The 19149-nt window shown below is 40.6% G+C and overlaps 1 protein-coding gene across 2 annotated transcripts in view; it reads left to right on the top strand.

Annotated features, from left to right (window-relative positions):
• The window catches only part of tln2a (talin 2a), a 122427-nt gene that overhangs the window by 27207 nt on the left and 76071 nt on the right, over window positions 1-19149 (top strand). Inside the window, exon 2 of one of the 2 annotated variants that reach the window (XM_049601552.1) lies at window positions 3260-3307. The exons of the other annotated variant lie outside the window; for it this stretch is intronic. The gene's annotated coding sequence lies outside the window, so the exon portion shown is untranslated. The remainder of the gene's footprint in view (window positions 1-3259; window positions 3308-19149) is intronic. 2 annotated transcript variants of the gene reach the window in all.

The raw sequence follows: 19149 nt of genomic DNA, 5'->3' as shown, positions 1-19149 counted from the left end.
TAAAAGCAGAAGAAGGTGTTTGAAAGAGTGCAAGAGCCACATTTTCAAACAACTATAATGCACTTCAAGCCATTAAGAATATCCCAACTCTAAGAACATCCCTGCACTAGATGATTGATATAAGGAGATATTACAAATACTCCTTTTGGAAAAGCTGAAATACACCTGGTACGGCAACCAGTCTTGGCCACGGTGGACCCCTCTGGTCTGGATTTAGTTCTGATTAGTTTGGAAACTGATGGAGCACATCCTCATAATTTGAATCTAATTATGTCGGCCTTGGGGGGTGTTTTAGGCATCCATGCCAGCAATAGCTGTGTCCAGGGGCATTATGTCTTTGGGTTTGGGTCTGTCAGTGTCATTCTCAAGACTATACTGCAAGAACATCTTGAGGGTATTTCTTCAAATTTGGCACAAATGTGCACTTGGACTCAAGGTGAATCTATTAGTTTTTGGATTGAACAGATTACAGGTCAAGGTCATCGTGTCCTTGCATCCATCTCATTATTGTGAACATCTTGGAGTAATTTCTTCTACTTTGACTCAAGAATGAACTGATAACAATTTGGTAGTCTAAGGTCAAAGATCAAGGTCACTGTGACCTCACAAAACATGTTTTTGGCCATAACTCATATGCTGATTATGGCAAAACTTCACACAAATGTCTGATAGGATACAATGATGACATCATATATCCAAAAGGTCATAGGTCACCTTCACTGTGACATGGAAATGTTTTGCAAAAACACTTCTCTGGCCATGATTCAACGTCATAAGTTAGGAACACAAGCCGACACATTTGGTCAGATGCTGGGGGGGTGACACTAAACACTTGGGTGCCCACCTTGAAACTGTGCTGATTGTATAGATGTGCTGGGATTGTATGTGCTGCTGGGAAAAAGATGTGTGAAATGCATGCATGTTGTCACAGACATAGATTAAATCTGCAACTTGAGGGTTCCCAGAGGCATACAACTGCAAGGCAGTAATTCTAGTTGTTTTGTGTTGTGTTTGTAAAGTTGGTGACTCTTACTTGTCTTGGGGTTTAAGTTAGTTAACAACTATGAAACTGAATGTACATTTTGTACATTTTCGGAACTGAGAGTATGTTAGGGCTGCTAACGATTATTTTAACGATCAATTCTCAAAGTGAAAAATGCTTATCGCAATTTCCTAGAGACCAGAGTGACATCTTCCAATTGTTTCTGTTGACCAACCAACAGTCTAAAACACAGGGGTCACTTGCCTTAGGCACTGAATCTGCTTGGTTCAACATAAATGATAAAGAAAAGAAGCATTTAAAAGGCTTCAACCAGCAAATATTTGATTTTTTTTGCCTAAAAAATGACTGAAATGATGAAGTGATCATTGAAATAGTTGGTGATTAATTTTCTTTTGATCAATTATTAATCATTGCAGCTCTAAAGTATGTGTAATGTTGCCACAACCTCAAAAACTAAATAAATAGATAAATAAAGAATGTAAGAGGTGAAATAAAGGATTATTTGCTGACCATTTTGACAGCTATAATAGCTACACCATTGCCTGCAAATTTATCCAGCTGTAGCTAATTACTGTTGATTGTTGGAGCAGACCTAACTACAGAGCAAAACGCTTGTCTGTCATCTGGTGAATGCTCCCTTTACAATCAGCCAAAGATGGTTTCGTCGAAAGAAATGCCACTCCGTATTATTTTCATGTTTACAAAGATTAGACAGTGGACTGTGTTTTTGTGGTCTCACAAAAGACCAACAGAGTGGTGGGTCTTTCTCTACATAAACAAGCCAGCTGATTACAGACATGTAGCTGGCAGCTCGTTAGTAAAACGAGCCGCAGCTTGTGGTTACTGGAGGAGTCAGGATCTCGCAGTTAAAAGTTCTGACCGTGTCATGCTAAAAAAACAAACCAAAAACAACATTGTGTGTTAAATAATCAGAAACAGAAAGTCAGTTTTAACAGTTTAAACTATGTGACTGCTCTGTGATGATTTGTTACTGTTGGAGCAATGTCTTTTTTCTTGACAGTGACAGTTTCCAAAACTTCCCCCCAGAGATATTTACATTTTCAAGGCCCATGCCCCATAAAGCAGAACTGATTCAGCTGTAAGGTCCATAGAGGGACATCACAGGGAGAGCAGGGATTCTGCTGCAGCTGCTGTCATGCAGCCTACTTAGATTTTAAGTTTCTTTTAGATTTGCAAGTCCATTGTCCCCGTTATTGTGGTCAGGGAGGGCTGATATAACCAAGGGCTCTGTAGGATGAGCTGTTGTCTGATAAAATGAATCAACCAGCAGCAGTTCTTCCAATATGTGCTGCAGAATATCCACAATTTGCATTAAGTGACCAATCCCTAAAAATGCTATTGTCAGTTGGATATCTTTAAATCTAAGTGCTGATGGCTCTGTATTTGTTCATGCCGCTTCGTGGTTGTTAAAACATTGTGTAGCTGGGGCAGGTTTCAGAGCACAGTGGGGGTTTTTTGAAAGCTGCCATACCTGGAGTGCAATGGGTCAAAATAAGCAAAATATTTGACTCTGAGCGAGCTGAATTTTTGGAGCCGATATGATCGACAACAGAAATGCTCTGACTGGCCTCAATAAATGCTTTACAAACCTCCTTATAGAAAACCTTTGTGTAAATATTTGCCTTGGCCTCTACCAAGTAGGACACCTCAAGTTCAACCACCACTAACAAGTTAGAAATGTTCCGTGTAGTTCATGTGTTGAATTATGTATCTAACAATGCAGTCCTATTATGCTATTTTACTGTAATATTTTTTGTTCTCCCTATACTGCATGTTCCAGCCTGCTTGAAAAAAAACTTATTTAAATTGGTGCGCTGGGAAAGCAGCTAAACTGCGATTTCCTCTCTGTGTTTGATGAACACGCCTTTTGAATTCGCAGTCATCCACTTAACCAGCCGTAATTGTCTCCTTATTCTTGACAGCAAGATTCTAATGAATTTGCATATCTTCATTTTGTTTTGCCTCTGGGTATCGTCATGTGCCGCCACATATGGCTCAGCCTATTACAAATATCTAAAAATATAATGCTGAGCATTTTGTGCCTGGAGATCTCCACGGAGCAGCAATGCTCCTATGTGGGATCCATTTGTTACGTTCCTATTTACAGGAAAGATTGTAATTATCTTTTTGTGTAAAATCCATACATATATATATATATATATATATATATATATATATATATATATACACATTGTGTACAGTTGTCTCACACGTGTCCATCATTGGTCTTTTCAGCTGTGAAGATCAGCAGACATCCAAGGCTGCAATTTCCTCAGCAATAAGGTAAGAAGCTGATAATGGAGGATGCTGCGACATATACATGTATGTGTGTGTTTTTGGCACTACAGATGGTGTGCAACATCACTTACGCATGAAGGAGAAGGAGCTGGAAATACGGGATTTGGCTCTTCATGGCACTGAATTAAGGCGTGAAATCACACATTCGAATGACTGTAATAGAAACATTGCACTTTGAACATTATGGTGTACCTTGTGTTGACACAGACTCTGAGCCTATTGAATATTCCCATGTGCCAACACCTGTTGGTGCCATGATGCAGTTATACTGGTTTTGTCGCTCATAGAAAATCACATACATTGTATTGCATACACTTTGGAAACACATCTTGGTAGTTTGGTTGGATTAAATATGGCTAACATGCTGCTACACTGGAGGTGCTTTACCATTACTTTACAACTACGTGCACCTGCTCTGTCCTCTGCAACATGTTTGTCTTAAAAGTCTCACCGGGATAAGGTCTTTGCTTTTTCCCTGCCGCTCTCAATTGCAGCAGCAGCTACAGTGTGTCTGTACTTCCTTGCACTTATAAGTTGATGTTTTGCCTGCTCCCCTTTTTTTTCTCTGTCTTTATGATTCACTCTTCTCTCTTACACAAACCAAGCGCAAAAAAAAAAAGCAGTGAAAGCAGGGTGTTGGACCTGCGTCATACAGAGTGTACTTCACCTCTAGAACTCATTCTGAGGCATGATAAAATCCTATCAGTCCTGGGAGCTGTTCAAACTAAACCGTCTACTTCCTCTCCATGTGTGTTTACCCAGCAAGGCTGAGTGTATGTAAGTCAGACAGACCTGCTTTAAAGCTGCTTGCCAGGTGCACTGTATCAGTTACTGTATGACCATGCCTGTGGACACAAAAGAAGTCGCTAATTGCTGTTAGATAATTAATAGAAGTCAATAGAATTTGTAAAAATAAAAAATAAATGTGTGTGTGTGTGTGTGTGTGTGTGTGTGTGTGTGTGTGCCTGAACGTCTGCATCTCTCCGTGACAGTATACCATAATGTACATTTTCAAGCTGACTCAATAAGCAGCTTTCAGAGTGCAATTACAGTAACTGGCAGCATCTGGTGCCCAACCTCTCGCTGCAGCCATGCTCTGCTCCACAAATGAGCTTTACAGACGCTATAAATTTTCGGTTTCCAACGATTAATGAGCTCTAATGTTGATTTGTCTCATGCCATGCCTCAGTAAACAGCCAGGCCTCAGCTTAATCAGATGTGCGTCGAGTCCAAAGCTGAAACACAATGAGACTAGAGGTTAAATATTGTTTTTTGGAAGTAGTACAATGTAAGCGATCCTCTGGTTCGTCTGCTGAAAAGAGCTCCTTTTTTTTCCCTTTGGCTTTGACAGCAGCGTTGCTGCAGGTGGTCTGGAACGCACAAAGCAGAAAACAAATCAGTGTTTGAGAGCAAACACTGATTTGTTTTTAACTTTAAGGTTAGGAAACAACCTGTAATTCTGGCAGCACTTGTGTTAAGCTTTTCACATTTATACCTCTGTATTTAAAACATTCTACAGTACATTTTAAAAGGGTGCTATAAAGGTTATGTATATGACATTCAGAGCATAAATACAGCAGCAAATGATATGCCATGTAAAGACACAGTGGAGTAATGGCGCTCTGAGCAGAGAATGAAGTCACAGTCCCTCTGTGTGCTGTAATCTGAGCCTCTCTGTCCTTTGTTGTGATAGCTGGTCCAGCTGCATGTACATTTTAGTGCATGTGAGTCCCAGTGTGTCCAACTGGCTCGCCAATAGCTGCTGTCTGCCACTGTCCCAACTCACTGAGGCAGATCAGTGTCTCCCGCCCATGTTAACTCTGCGAGCTCTGTCAGCACTGTTGCTGTAGTTAGTGCTGTTCGTGCTGTTAGCACTGCTAGCATTGTTAGCTGCTAGCTGCTGATAGTGCTGTCCTGACCTACAGTGGCAGAATGGCGAGCCCATGGTGTTCTTTGTGTGCACAGAGCAGCAACTAACTATTGACTTCTAGAGGTAGAGAGATGAAAACAAATGCTGTCTGCAAAGAAAGACAGCTGCTGATTCTGTGGACTGACTGGAGGGATGTCTAAAACATGATGCATCATTAATAACTTGTTGAATAAAACACCACGAAGTAAGTGTGGTAATCAGCCCGTACTTGTCAAAGATGTCAGTTGTTTATATGCACATGCAATTAGCCTCAGTTATCAGTTAGAGGTCTCACAGTCAATGTGAGGGAGTCGGCAGCACTGTAGTTAAAAACAGGTACATTTCTGGGGACAGCTCCAGCTGGGACAGGCCAACAAAAATGGGGACTGTCCCCAGAAAACAGGGACGACCTCCATGTTGAGAGCCGCGTGAAGGCAATCCTAGCTCAGACTCTGAATTATAGATATGCTCTGAGTGTCGCATACAGCTCCTTTAATGTGGTGGAACAGAGTCTGTCTTGTACTTATTTAGCCTTGACCTTGTATCTGTCATGGCTGTACTCAACTAGTGTCATTTGTCTCCTGTCCAGTGTGTTTGCTCACAGTTAATTAATCAGGTATGACCTTAGTTCATGAAACTGCAGTGAGACTAAACACTGGAAGTAATTTAAAATACAATATTTACGGTATTGTCTGATGTCTACATGTGCTACACAGCTGTCAGTCTTGGATTTAAAAGCAGTCGTAGGCAAATAATGTTTTGTTTAAATACAGAATTTACTATCTGTTTTTTGTCCATATTTCATGCTTGGACTATCTTGGATAATGTTGAAATGCTCACAAGACATCTTTCCTTTTGCTTTTGTTCCTCAGTCCTTCAGGAGCGCTGTCTGCTTTACATTTTATTGATGACTCTCGCTTCAGTAGATGCAGCCTGACCCAGCAGCAAATCAGCTTTCTATAATTTACCCATTTTGGAAGGAATTAAATTACAGTCACACATGCTGCAGCGCCTCACTTTGTTTTTTGACATTTATAAATAACTAAGAGCTCTGCTATCGATTGGGCAGCTGCACACCTAATTTTGATATTTATTAACACTCGTCTTTTTTTTGTTACCGTTGCAGGCATAATTTAAGATTTTCCTCAGCCAAGAGGAATAAAGCATTTAATTGGACCTGGCACATGTTTGTATCTCCTAGTTATGGCGAGTATAATTACTATGTAAGTAGCTTTATTACATCTTTAACATCCCAACTTTTCCTCATGGCGTAGCCTTGAGACGTCGTTCTAATTGGATGTTTTTTTCCAGCTGGCGGTGTACCGTCAGCCACTTTCTCGCCAACTCGATCAATTAATTGTATAGACCTTTAAGTGCAAGTAAACAGCTCTGCCGTGTGTTTTTTTTTTTCCTGGAGAGAGAAATGTCTGTGCTGAAGATGGCTTAAGAGGTCCATTCCCAGCCTGACCGATCTCATGTTTAGACGTTCCTCACAGAGTGTATTCCTCTGGACGTGGGCCAGTGGGCCCCAGCCAGGATTGCCTTTGCAGTAATTCTCCGTAGACTGGGACTGCACCCAGATTCAAACTCAGAGGGGCTGCAAGGGGATAACGATCAGTGTAACAGATTGTTGGACATTTTCATTATGAATATTTTGTATTAGGTAGCCTTAACTGTTGTCACGGTAGACTTTAAGACTGACTTTTTGTTTTTAGCCGTGGCTTGACCCCCCCCCCCCCGTTCATGAGGAATTATGCATGATTGTGGTTGACACAGGCTTTATTCACTATGATGACTGTAAAGGCAGCGGCCACATCTGACTGTGACCAGATGTTGTGGAACTATTGAGTCAACACAGCAGCATTATTTAGCAGCACTGTTACCTGCAGTTAATAAAGGTTCATTTATCAGAACCGATGACAACTGGGTCTCTTACTCAGCTCTCCGCGCTGACTGCGTTTGGACTTTGAGGATGTGGTTAGTCTGTCAAGTGTTCCCTAAACAAGCTCTGCTGTGCTGTCCTTGGTAAACAAGGAGATGATGTCACACTCAGCTGAACAGACAGGTCTGGAGCAAAACTTACTTGCAAGGCACCATTAAACACTCATTTTCAAGCTTCTAGGAAGTGAGTTTGTCACAAAAATCGGTTTAAGTTTGCAGGGCTATAGCAATTAATCATGAGAAACTGCTGTTAAACTGTGTTTCACCTGGCAAACCAAATATTTAGCGCAGACCCTAGTTGGATGTGAAATATCAGTGACAGCAGGAGAAGTGAGCCTCAGGGCTGCAACGTGAATCATTCAGTTTGTCAACTTGTCGTTCACTGTGTTTATGAGAACTTGTCTCATTTGCCTGGAACATGACTAGGTCTTGACCACATCATAAACTCTGACTCCTCCACGCTGTCACTGCATTCCTTCCACCGACAGACAGTTTACTGGTAAGCAATGATCATGCTTCCTGGTGGAGGGTTGGGGGGTTGCAGGGTTGGGGGGGACCAAGGCTGTAGACCAAGGCCATCGCCACAGCAGCTGGCTGGCACCGCCACAGTGAATCACCTGTTTTTCCAGGCAGGGTGGTCATCCCATCCAAAGGGCTGTGTAATCTCAGTTGCATCACTGCCAAATAGAACGCGCCTCAGAGTCCAGAAACCCCTTTGCCCTCCCTGGCATTCAGATCTGGGCGGCTACTGTGGGTCTCCCCTTTGGATTTTGTTTCTGACCTCATATCATGCCTATGTTTATGTGTTTATTGATTGAAGCATGCTGGCCCTGATATGTTTTTAGTGAGATGGCTGAAATTTCATGATACTATTGAATAAATGAGACCAATTTTACCCCAACAAAATCAAAAAGGTTGCATTTACTTATTTGTTTTTAACACTTGGATGCTGTTTTGTGGACTAAAAGCCACTGAAATAGAAATTGGGTCATCATGAGATGATATTTGATTCTTGATAATGGGCCAGTATTGGCCTGATATTGATCAAACCACAGTCATTTCCTTTTTTTTCCTTTTGACCTGTAGTCATACCATGTCATGTGTCATACTCATCAACCCGTCCTCATTCCCAGGTCATCAGATACTGACACTTTGTCAACCCCCCCTCGGCATCTGATACTGACACACATTGCATCCTTCAGCATCTGTATGGGATGTACAGCTGTCTCCAGGGTGAAACACGTAACATGTGGTTAACATGAAACGCTTGCAGTCAGGTTTAGGCAACAAAGTACTTGGTTAGGTTAAGAAAAAGGATCATTGTTTGCCTCAGAGTAAGCAGGCCTACATTTGTTACAGGGTTATAGATAGATGTAACGTAATATGACATGTATATGAGATGTACATGAATACATACATAAATATGTCCTTTGGTTAAGAGGACATAAGGTGAAAGTCCTGTGTATGTGTGATCCATCCCTATAGTGATTGCTTTAAGCGTCTAATAGTGCTGCAGATGGGTTTACATTGGAGTTACTTGAAAGCCCTGTAAAAAGTGTGTTGTGTGTAGGAATCAAACGCCGGGGGAGCCTGACAAAGTATCGGTATTTGACAACCTTGAAGTTAGACCAGGCTGTACTCATTAGACCTGCAACAATGTCAAGACTTCAATGTAGCAGCACTGACTTCAACTGATGGCATTGTTCTCAGCATCTGATTCTTACCCCTGGTTTGAATACATTTTTATAGCAAATATGATTCATCCTTAAAGTATTCAAATCTCTTTTCACACTGCAGAAGGCAGTGGAATTATTATTGAGGAAATGGCTCAGGCTAAATCTTGGTCTGACAGCCAGAATAATCCCAGGCCTTTAACTACACCAGAAAGGCCCACAAGAAAGGCAATCCCCTCAATAACTGTTAAATGCACACCAAAGCACAGAGATTATGTGGACCTGCACTACATGGCAGGTTTTATTGATTCCCCATCCCTTTATGATTTGCCCGTGCAACTTCAGAGTTAAAAGGTGTTTGTGTGACATGGGTACAGATGACCAAAAATGCTACAAGTCCTGCCTCAGGCCTTATTGATCTATTATTTAAGATATAAAAACACTTAAATACTTACTTGTCATGCTGGAAGACTGTTGGCTGTTTGATTGGCATATGAACAAGGGATGTAGGGCAGAAAGCAAGTGATCTTTTTAACAGGTTAAAGTACAAAGAGCACAATGTACATAATGCACTCATAATTTTACTTAAGTTCATTCTTTCATTACTCATAACCGCCTATTCTGGTATGGGGTCTCAAGGGGGCTGGAGCCTATCCCAAATGAAAATGGGATTCGAGGCAGGGTAAACCAGACTATCACAGGGCTGATACTTGGAGACAGGCAACTGTTCATGCTCACATTCACACGTACAGGCAATCATGAGTCATGAATTATCCCTATCTGCATGTCTTTGGACTCTGGGAAGAAGGCAAAAGACCCCAAACTCCACACAGAAGGGCCCCAGCCGGATTCAGACTCAGAACCCTCTTGTTGTGAGGTGACCGTTCTAACCGCTGTACCACCGTGCCGCCAAATTAAGATGTTGCAGGAGCAAAGTGGACTTAAAGCGAGACTATTTGCTGTATAGTAACCACAGCTGCTACAAGTTTCAGTCATGGTATTATTAGCTGAACTACTATTTAGCGTTTAGCTAAATGTCAAACCTCTTGTAACGGAAATGTAAGTAGAGAAGAGTCATGAAAGTCAGCAAAGTGACTCGGCAATGTTTTTTTAATAGCAAATATTTACCTAAATTTTGCTAACATTAGCTATCATTTCGTATTGCTCATATCAGACCAAAGATGGCTGTAGCAGTAGCTACTAAATGTTAATTTTGAGTTGTCATTTGAATTCATTGTTTTATTTACATATTTTTAAAGTGCTTTCCAGGCACATATTCAGATATTGTTTTTTGTAAGGAATGATAAGCTAGTTTACAACATTATTTTACTTTTTCATCATTCTTTATAATAGATTTCCCCAATAATCCACTTTTCATAACAAAAACTGTAGATCCAGCCAGTGGAATTTCTCCAAATTATAGTTAGCACGTATAAACACACATGCCTCACAGACGTTGGTTCACCTCTGCCTGTCTCTCCTGTCTTCCCAGTGCTGGGAAGCGCTGACACAAGAGTACAGCGAGTCATTTTCCATGTGTAAGATATAAGTGGTGGGGTGGTGTACGCCTTGTTGGGTGACTCCAACATCCATCAGTGACACAAAAATGCAACTCAGCTTTCCTCTGAAATATTCAGAAAGCAGTGAGTGCAAGGAAAAGAATTGGTGCTGGCTTGTGAGCTCTGGCTAAAAGTATGTCAGACAGGGAGAGCTTTATAGACACCTAACCAACTGATGCATTTATGTACAGTATATTGACCAATATGTGGTCTGTATTTCTTTTCCTGGAGACACCTGTATGAGAAACCATGGATGACCTTTGTTTTACTGAAAGCTTACAGTTAGTTTGAAATATATGCCTGTGGCTTTTGCAAGATGCAGCTTTTCCAGATTCTTGTATTTGAGAGCGCATACAAAGAAACATTCAAGGGCACAGTCACACATGAGCTAATGTAGGTGAGTGACCATCACCTGCTGAGGTGATATATGTGCTGAATGTGGGCATTGGCAGGTGTGACACTCACACTGAGGCCAGTCTACTAGCTAATGCTTGCTAGCTTGCCAATAGTTACAGGAAAAATGTACCAAAACCATCATATTTCACATTTTCTTACATTCCATGCTTGTCTCTTGACTCACTGTTAGCCAGGCAGCATCTCTCATAAGGGGCAGCTTTTATTTCTCACGGCCAATATCAGCTGGTTAGACACGTCAAGAATTAATGTCTCCTCCACACATACTCCACACTTTGATATTGGTTGAGGCTGCGACTTTGCCGGTTAAAGATAATTAAAGTTGAACTCCTCCAGTCCGCATGTCCAAGTATCCTTGGGCAAGATACTGACCCCCAATTTGCTCCTGATGGCCGTCAGTGTGTGAGTGCGAGAGAATGGTTACTGAGTCGCAGGTGGCACCATGTTTTGTAGCCTCGGCCACCAGCGTGTGAATGGGTGAATGTGACATAGTGTAAAAGCACTTTGAGTGGTCGGAAGACTATAAAAGCGCTATACAAGTGCAGTCAATTTACCATTTACAATGAATATTCACCAATGTTAATTTCACTCATGTGTGATACATTGAGAACTGAAGATAATTTGTTTCAGGTGTTTATGAAAGTTGCTCTAACTTGGCTCCTAACCAGTCATTTAGTCATCATGCTCATTGGTTGTGTGCTTGATGTAGTCATGCTGTTGTGTGTGAATGATTAACCCCTCTAAACTAATTACAGGTTTGCTCTTGGAAAGAATGTGTCACTCAGTAGATACCTATGTGTATTTTTGGCACTCCATGCAGAGCTCCTCATGTGATGCGATTGTGACTTTGTGTGGGTTTAATGTTTTCATCCTTTATCATGGGCAGAGGCAACAACTGGAAATGGATTACAAGCAATGTGCGTGGTTGCAGGAGAAAATAGTAACTTCAGTCAGTCTGTTAAATGTGCAATGAAAGCCAGTTCACTCTGTTTTAAAGGGGCTACAAATCCAAACAAACGATTTTATTAGTCTATGATGAGGTGGAACTTTGAGTGTCCCTCTATGGTCTGAATTCAACTTCAACTTCTTTTTTTAAAAATGCTGAATATACACAGACCAAAAATGTAAATGCAACAGTTATTATATTATTTTGGCCCCATTTTTCACAAGATGAAATAAAAGATCTATGAATTTTTTTATGCACAAAAAAGGCTTAGCTCCCTCAAGTGTGGTCAACATAATTGTTAAAATTTGTTTTACCTTGGCCAAGATAATCTATCCATCCGACGGGTGTGGCAAATCAAGATGCTGATCAAACAGCATCATTATTACACAGGTGTACCGAGACATGGTCACAATAAAAGGCCACTTTCAACTTTATCTTGATAAAAGACATTTATTATTATAAGCTCAACACACCAGCTAGGAGTAGCTTGAATCCACAAAAATATATGAAGCAGCAAATATCAGTTGAACTCTTGTGCTTTTTCATTTCAGTGTCTTATAAAACAGATCTGATATTAGTCAGGCCACAACCGGCCTCTGTAACCATGGCAACCGGTATTTGAACACATCCTCAAGTGGTCATAGACCAGTCGGAGTAATGTTAAAGGATGGATCTATACTCCTAAATGGAAAACAAAAGCTATGTCCTTTTAAAGGAAAACTGAAATGTGGGTGTGAGTGAGGGCTGCAATTCGAGATTAACTCTGAGCCGAGGCTCATAAAATGCGTAGTCTCACACAGCCCCCCTTGTTTTCAAGTATCCAAGTTGATATTTAGTGTGTGCCAAAAGATGGGGGGGTGACTGTGGTTTGGCTTCAGATTTCAAATTGATTCCCTCCTCTGGTGAAGAGGCTGAATCGATCGCAGGTTCATCCCTCTCATGGTTTCCCTCTCAGCTCAGAGACACTTAAAAAAGGAGACAGGAAGGAGAATATGCTTGACTTAAAATAAACCCCACCTTTTCTAGCAACTCTTCTTTCCTTTTTATGGCCTCTTAAAAACAACAACAAGGCAATAAAAATAAATTACCACGTTACGTGCGCCTCTACACTGTATTATGTTGAATGAGGCATTCACTGACAGGCTCCGTGTTGGATTTGTGGGAGTGCTGGCTGACTGTTTGCCTCTCCTCTGCTCTGCATGAAATTTGACACCTGCGTTGGTGCTGCCGCCGACAGAGAGGCATCACCTGCCTGCCTGAAACATTTGCCAAGCTCGCTCTTTCTCCATCTTTCCCTCGCTCATACACACGCATGCAAATGTGCACATGCAAAGACACACAGGCAGACATGTAGTTTATGTCACTCGGGGGGTATCCAGTCTGTCACCAGACTCCACCACCAACCAGGTGGATAATTACGCTAACAGGCTTTATTTCTCACAAGTAGCTTCCTTTTCAAGTAGAGTGGTGTGAAGAGGCGGGTGTGACTCTGTGCAGTTGCGTACATGTGTGTCAGATCTGTCTTGTGCCATAGTGAAGGGCAATTGAACTGGAGATTGTAGCTGTAAATATTTGTATTACCTCTGGCATGTAAGAGAAATCTACTAATTAAATTTGTCTTGACATTTCTGCAGAAAATAAATAAGTAAAAGAAAGTAGTTTGCAGCTACTACCATACTCTGATCTTACTGCCTTTTAAGAAATGGATAAAATGTGACTTGTGGAAACATATGTGCCACCCTGCCCCTCTCTCCGTCACACACAAGTATTATAAAAACCTTCTTACAGGCTGAAAAATACTGAACAGTGGAGTTACTCTTAAAAGATCTGCATATTTTACTCCGATAGTAGCACAGGAAATCAACACAGGCCTTGCAGATGCGGAAGCCAATCATAAATATTCATCGACAAGTTTACCTTGAAACCTGATGCATGCATATACTTTCAAATTCCTTCCCGTAGACTCTCTTTGTAACACACTCTCTTTGACAGATCTGAAAGACTTGCAACATTCAATCAGCCTAAATATCAGGCAGAGCAATGTTTACCCAGTGTACTCTTTTAACCTCCTGGCCGCCGCCACCCCATTCAGCCGGCTAGATGACGATGACCTCATTCTGAACTGTGCTGACTCACGTGTATGCTTCAGATCAATTCCATTTCTGCCCAATGATTAGTCATAGAGAGCGAGTCTCTAATGTGTTGTTTATTTGCTCAGAAATGACGACGGTGGTGCTAACAAACTGGTAGCAGAGGTTACTTAAAAAAAAAAGGTTGCCTTGCTCCGGGAAAACTGTTTGAAACTGATTCATCATGGAATAGTAGTCAAGCCTTCCAACCCCCTGTGTATGTGGGAGGGGGGGTCTGTGCAGCGGAGAAGACGCTGATTAAATGTGTTTAAACCCTTGAAAGGCCAGTAGAGATAGGTAGCAATAGAACAGGTCAGCAAACTGTCAGCTGTGCATGGCGCTCTAATAACAGTGATATTCTGTATTGAAAGTGTTTGGACTGTGGTGTCTTTTTTTCTAAGCTTTTAGGAACTTAAACTGTGTGTTTGTCTGTATATAAGTTGTAAACGTTAGCATGCCAGTGTACTACTGTACCTACAGTACATTACATTGTTTTGTGAGGTATGGGTTAAGTAAAGAAAAGACCCGTTTAGGACTGGAACATTTGTGCAGTCTTTGTCCTGCTCTTTATTTGATTTGGTGACGTTTATGTTTCTACACAAACTTGCGTTAAATTAGTGTCAAGTTTCCTCAAACTCATTGGTTGGTCCTCATCCTAAAAGCATTTCTCTAGTGGAGGTGAAACCTACAGTTTGAAAATCTAATCTAATCTGCCAGAGCAAATAAAACATGAGCTCACATATTTGTCTGGTTCCCAGGCTAATAATGATTTTTCTTGCTTTCTGTTTTTCATAGTAAGCATCCAAAACATTTCATGTTACAATGAACATTTTAATTACATTCTTTTGTATATCTTTCCTATAATAATGGGGCAAATTAGCTCTGCCTTGTAATATAGTGCTGCTTCTTTATGTTCATGTTTTCCACATGGCTCATAAGCTGGTAATCATGACATTTGCCTTGGACATGAAGCTTTAGCTTTAACTTTCAGTAGGGTTTTTAACTATTACATCATTCATGTAGTCATTAAATGCATATTAAATACCACATCAAAGGGTTTTTGTTTTAAAATCAGCTGAAACCGTTTTCAGTCAACTCTCTGAGTTTTAGCATTAGCTCATGCTAGCCAGCTAAAATTCCAGCTGACAAAATCCACGTCATCAGCTCGAAATGAGAGGCCTGCTTTTGTGCTCTATCAAAGTTGTCTATTATCAGAAGTGTGGACTCCAGTCAGACTTGAGTCACAAATTTGATGACTTTTAATCTTAACTTTACAAAATCACAAAAAGACTTGCAACTCGACTTGGACTTTAAAACCAGCGACTTCACTTGGACTTGAGCCTTTTGATTTGAAAATACCTTTTAACTTTCCCCAAGCCCAAAGATTAATAAATATGTAAAGATTAAAAATGTCATATACAATATCAAAATACAGTGTTTACTATATTACAACATATATGTGAAGAATCCCCTCTTGTGACTGTGGCTGTTTCAAGGCGCACTCCAGTTTGTTGTGCTCTCCTAAACTGCCCGGATGCACAGGGCACACTGAATACAGCCAGGTATGAGAAGGAAGCGTCGGAGGGCCGAGATTTGTATTATTCTATCTCATCCAATCCTCCAAACATATTGACTGGCCTGATGAGTGATTGCCCATAAACCATATGTCGATTAAATCAATCATGAATCATTATTACCCCATTACCTTCGGACAATGACATCATTCATTTGCCTGGGCTGTAACCCCCCTACCTAGATTCATCGTCAATACAAATTCTGAGCTTTAAAATCTGGACTTTGCCTGTGTTTGTCGAAGTGAAGCCAGTGAATGGGATTCAAGTTATCCAGTCAAAGCAAATTGTTTTAGTATACATTTACATTAAACAACAAAACAGGACAGAGACACATACAATTCATCCTGTTGTAGTACTGGTTATTAGCGCTACATGCTATTTAAGTGCAACGTCAGCGCTACTTTTTTATCATTAAGTTCAGTCGAACTTAAACAAACTTGTTAATAGGAAGAAAAAGATTCAACATGTTTGTAATTTTCATATATTATTGCTCTGTTGTTAAAATTGCATTACATTTCGTGAGGGGTGCATTATGACTTGTCTAGGACTCAAAACTCAAAGTTTAGGACTTGTGACTTGACTCAAGTCTTTAGTGCAAAGACTTGAGACTTACTTGTGTCTTGCAAAACAAAGACTTGTCCCACCTTGTCTATCATGACAGCTCCTCAAGTGGGTTTTAAGATAAGATAAAGATATGGTAAACTTTGTTCATCCCACCTAGGGAAATTAAGGTGTCAGCAGCAAAGAGGAAGTCCAAAATGAATTCATCATATAGATAAATAACACTCGTTTGTACAGAACATGGTCAAAACCGTATGGAAAGGCTTCTAGCTGTACAGAGTGTGAATTAAAGCCTCAGTTTTAACTCGACATGAGCCAGGAATAATTTTAATAAAGCTTATGTTACACAGTAGCAGACAAGCCTAATTTATACTTTTCATCTTGGTGTCTGCTTTATTATACATAATAACTTTTGAAATGGACTTTCTCTGCAGACAGATTCATTGTTGAAAACAACACGATTGACTTTCCAGCAGCTCTTGCCCTCGCTACATCTCCCGAGGCCATGTGTGGTGTCAGAGTGAAAGCCACTGTCATTTGATAAGGTTGTATTGTGCTGTGCTGTGCCGTTTTCCATCACAGAGCCAAAGGGCATTGCCTTGGGTCAGGAACTCTATCCTTTTAACTCTACATTAGACAAAACATCAAATTAAAGTCTAGTTTCAATCACAATTAGTTATCTCTTTTTGAAAATGCAGTTGCAGTTGGACTTAAAACAGAATGCTAATCAGGGGTAAACCAAAGAAAGCAGATGGACTCATTACCATGCCTGTGTCAGCCCAGTTCGGCCCTGGTATCTAAACTAGGCTACAGACATGCTCTGGCCAAATGTCTAATATGTTCCCTGGTCCAGAACTCCTCTAGGATTGGCCTGTTTCACTTGTGGGCTGTTCTATTATTGGATTAGAGGCCATGTTACTGTAACAGGGCCTGGGCATTCCCAGCAGGCACAGCTCTGCCTCATTGATCTATTGAACAATAGCTACATGTTCCAGTGCTCAGTCTCATTTTCCTTTTATCTCGTGAGCCTTTGTCCGATTCTTTGGATGGCAGTTTTCTCCAAATGAAATCGAGTTCTGTGCATATAACGTAACCCGCTTTCCTCTCGATCTTTGGTGTTCTGCGTGCACAGCTTCTGTCTTCCTCTGGTGTGATGTCTGTATTTACTGCATCTGTGTCAAAGCCCAGCTCTCCCAGTTGCTGACTCAAACACCACATTGCTGAGCACAAACGATACCGATGACATCTGTCAACACTTGTTCTCTTGGATGAGCATTTCCCGGCTACAGTAGAAAGGGGCTACAGCCCTCATCCTGTAACAAGGGGAAAGTCTTGTTAGATCATTAGATTCTTGACAGGTAACCTGCTCAATTAAGGCTCAGACACACCATCATGGAAAATGATGAAATTTCTCTATTAATTCCGATAGAGTTTCCCCGTCTGTTTGTCTGACCTTCTCCACAATGACACATCCAGATTATCTTTACTTCTGCTCCAGGCCACTCTGTTGTTGAGGAATAGATACAGTATCAGCTTTCCCAGTGGCCTCACCACCACAATGTCTTTGGCAGCACGTAGATGTACATCTTCAGTGTGCGCTTTTGTTGTGGGATCAATGTGATACACCACTAAAAAGCAGCTTCAGGGCTCGGTGGCTTGAATGCAGCTGACTCTCTCATGATAGCAAGCTGTGGTTTCTCTTTACTTACCTAAACTTAGTCGCAGATTTAAATGTATTGACCTGAAGCTAAGCTGAGGTCTTTATGAAGTTTTTGCCTTTTCAGAATCTTGTGAGCAATAGTTTTGACATGAAAGTAGTAGTTTGACTAAAATGAGACAGCTCTGTGAGGCTAACCTTTTTAATAGGCACAATACAAAGTAGCTCAGCTGATGGAAAAGTCATAAGTTTTGTAGGTAGGTAGTCATAAACCAAAGTATTGTGTAAAATTTTTTGACCAGATGATGATGCCAGATGAAAAAATCAGGGGATCAAAGTTCCTATAATTTATCCTCTAGTGACCATGAATGTGCTAATGTTGCAAATAAAACAATAATGTCAACCTCATGGTGGGGCCAAAGGAAAGGTTTGGACATCAACAAAGTCTTTGATTTATCCTCTGGAAACCATAAATGTCTGGCCTGTGAGATCTTGTTTTATTTGTTCAGGGAGATGCATCTGGTCCCTGTCCTGTTAAGACAGATTTCCACCCGACCTGGCTCAGGTTGGGCCAATCAAAAGCGTTTATGTAATACAGGGTGTGTTTCAGATGATGACTGACAACTTGGAAGGCCTTTTCAATAGGGGTGTGGGAAAAAAATCGATTCAGCATAATATCGTGATATTTTTATGTGTGCAATATAGTAACATCACAGAGTGCCAAGTATCAAATTTTTTTATTACAAAAATGATTAATATTACAAATACAAATTAAAATTTAGGTAGCCTACTAGAATAATATAATCAATTGCTTTTTCAGTCAGCTGCTGCAAAAAATGGCTGAGGTGAGATGAACAGACTGCAAACTTTATCGTATTAGATAAAACTGATGTTGACAAAGTTTTCTTTTAAGGACATAATTTACAGTTAAAAAAAGAAAAAAAAATCACAATATATCGCAGTATATTTGATCACAATGCTCAGCATATTGCAACATATTTAAAATCACAATAATAGTGTATTGTGACGAAAGTATCCTGATAATATCGTATGGTGGTGCCTCTTGTGATTCCCACCCCTATTTTTCAAAAACAACCAAGATGGATGCAGCTGATGTGGAACTTTCTACTGACGTAGTGTTTTCAAATTCCAAAACCCTTATTTACAGACAGATTCTACACCATCACAGCTCATCTTTGCATTCTGTATGTCTACATTTGCTCAGTGCTTCGTCATCTGTTTCACTCAATGAAAGTGCAGTGATTGAGTGTAGGTCTATCTGATTGCATCCCGAGGCATTTTTGTCTACAGCTGTTAATAATGCCTCCTGGAAATTGAAAAATGAACTGAGAGGTTCTGGACTCACTCGCATTTGCAATTTGATCTGGCGATCTCAGGCTAATGACTATCTGTACAAAATTTAAATTCATTCAATAGTCGTTAAGATATTTTAGTCTGGGCCAA

This window comes from Epinephelus fuscoguttatus, linkage group LG2 (assembly GCF_011397635.1).
Source record: "Epinephelus fuscoguttatus linkage group LG2, E.fuscoguttatus.final_Chr_v1".
In the NCBI taxonomy this organism is placed as follows: domain Eukaryota; kingdom Metazoa; phylum Chordata; class Actinopteri; order Perciformes; family Serranidae; genus Epinephelus; species Epinephelus fuscoguttatus.
This window is presented reverse-complemented; position numbering and strand designations above follow the sequence as displayed.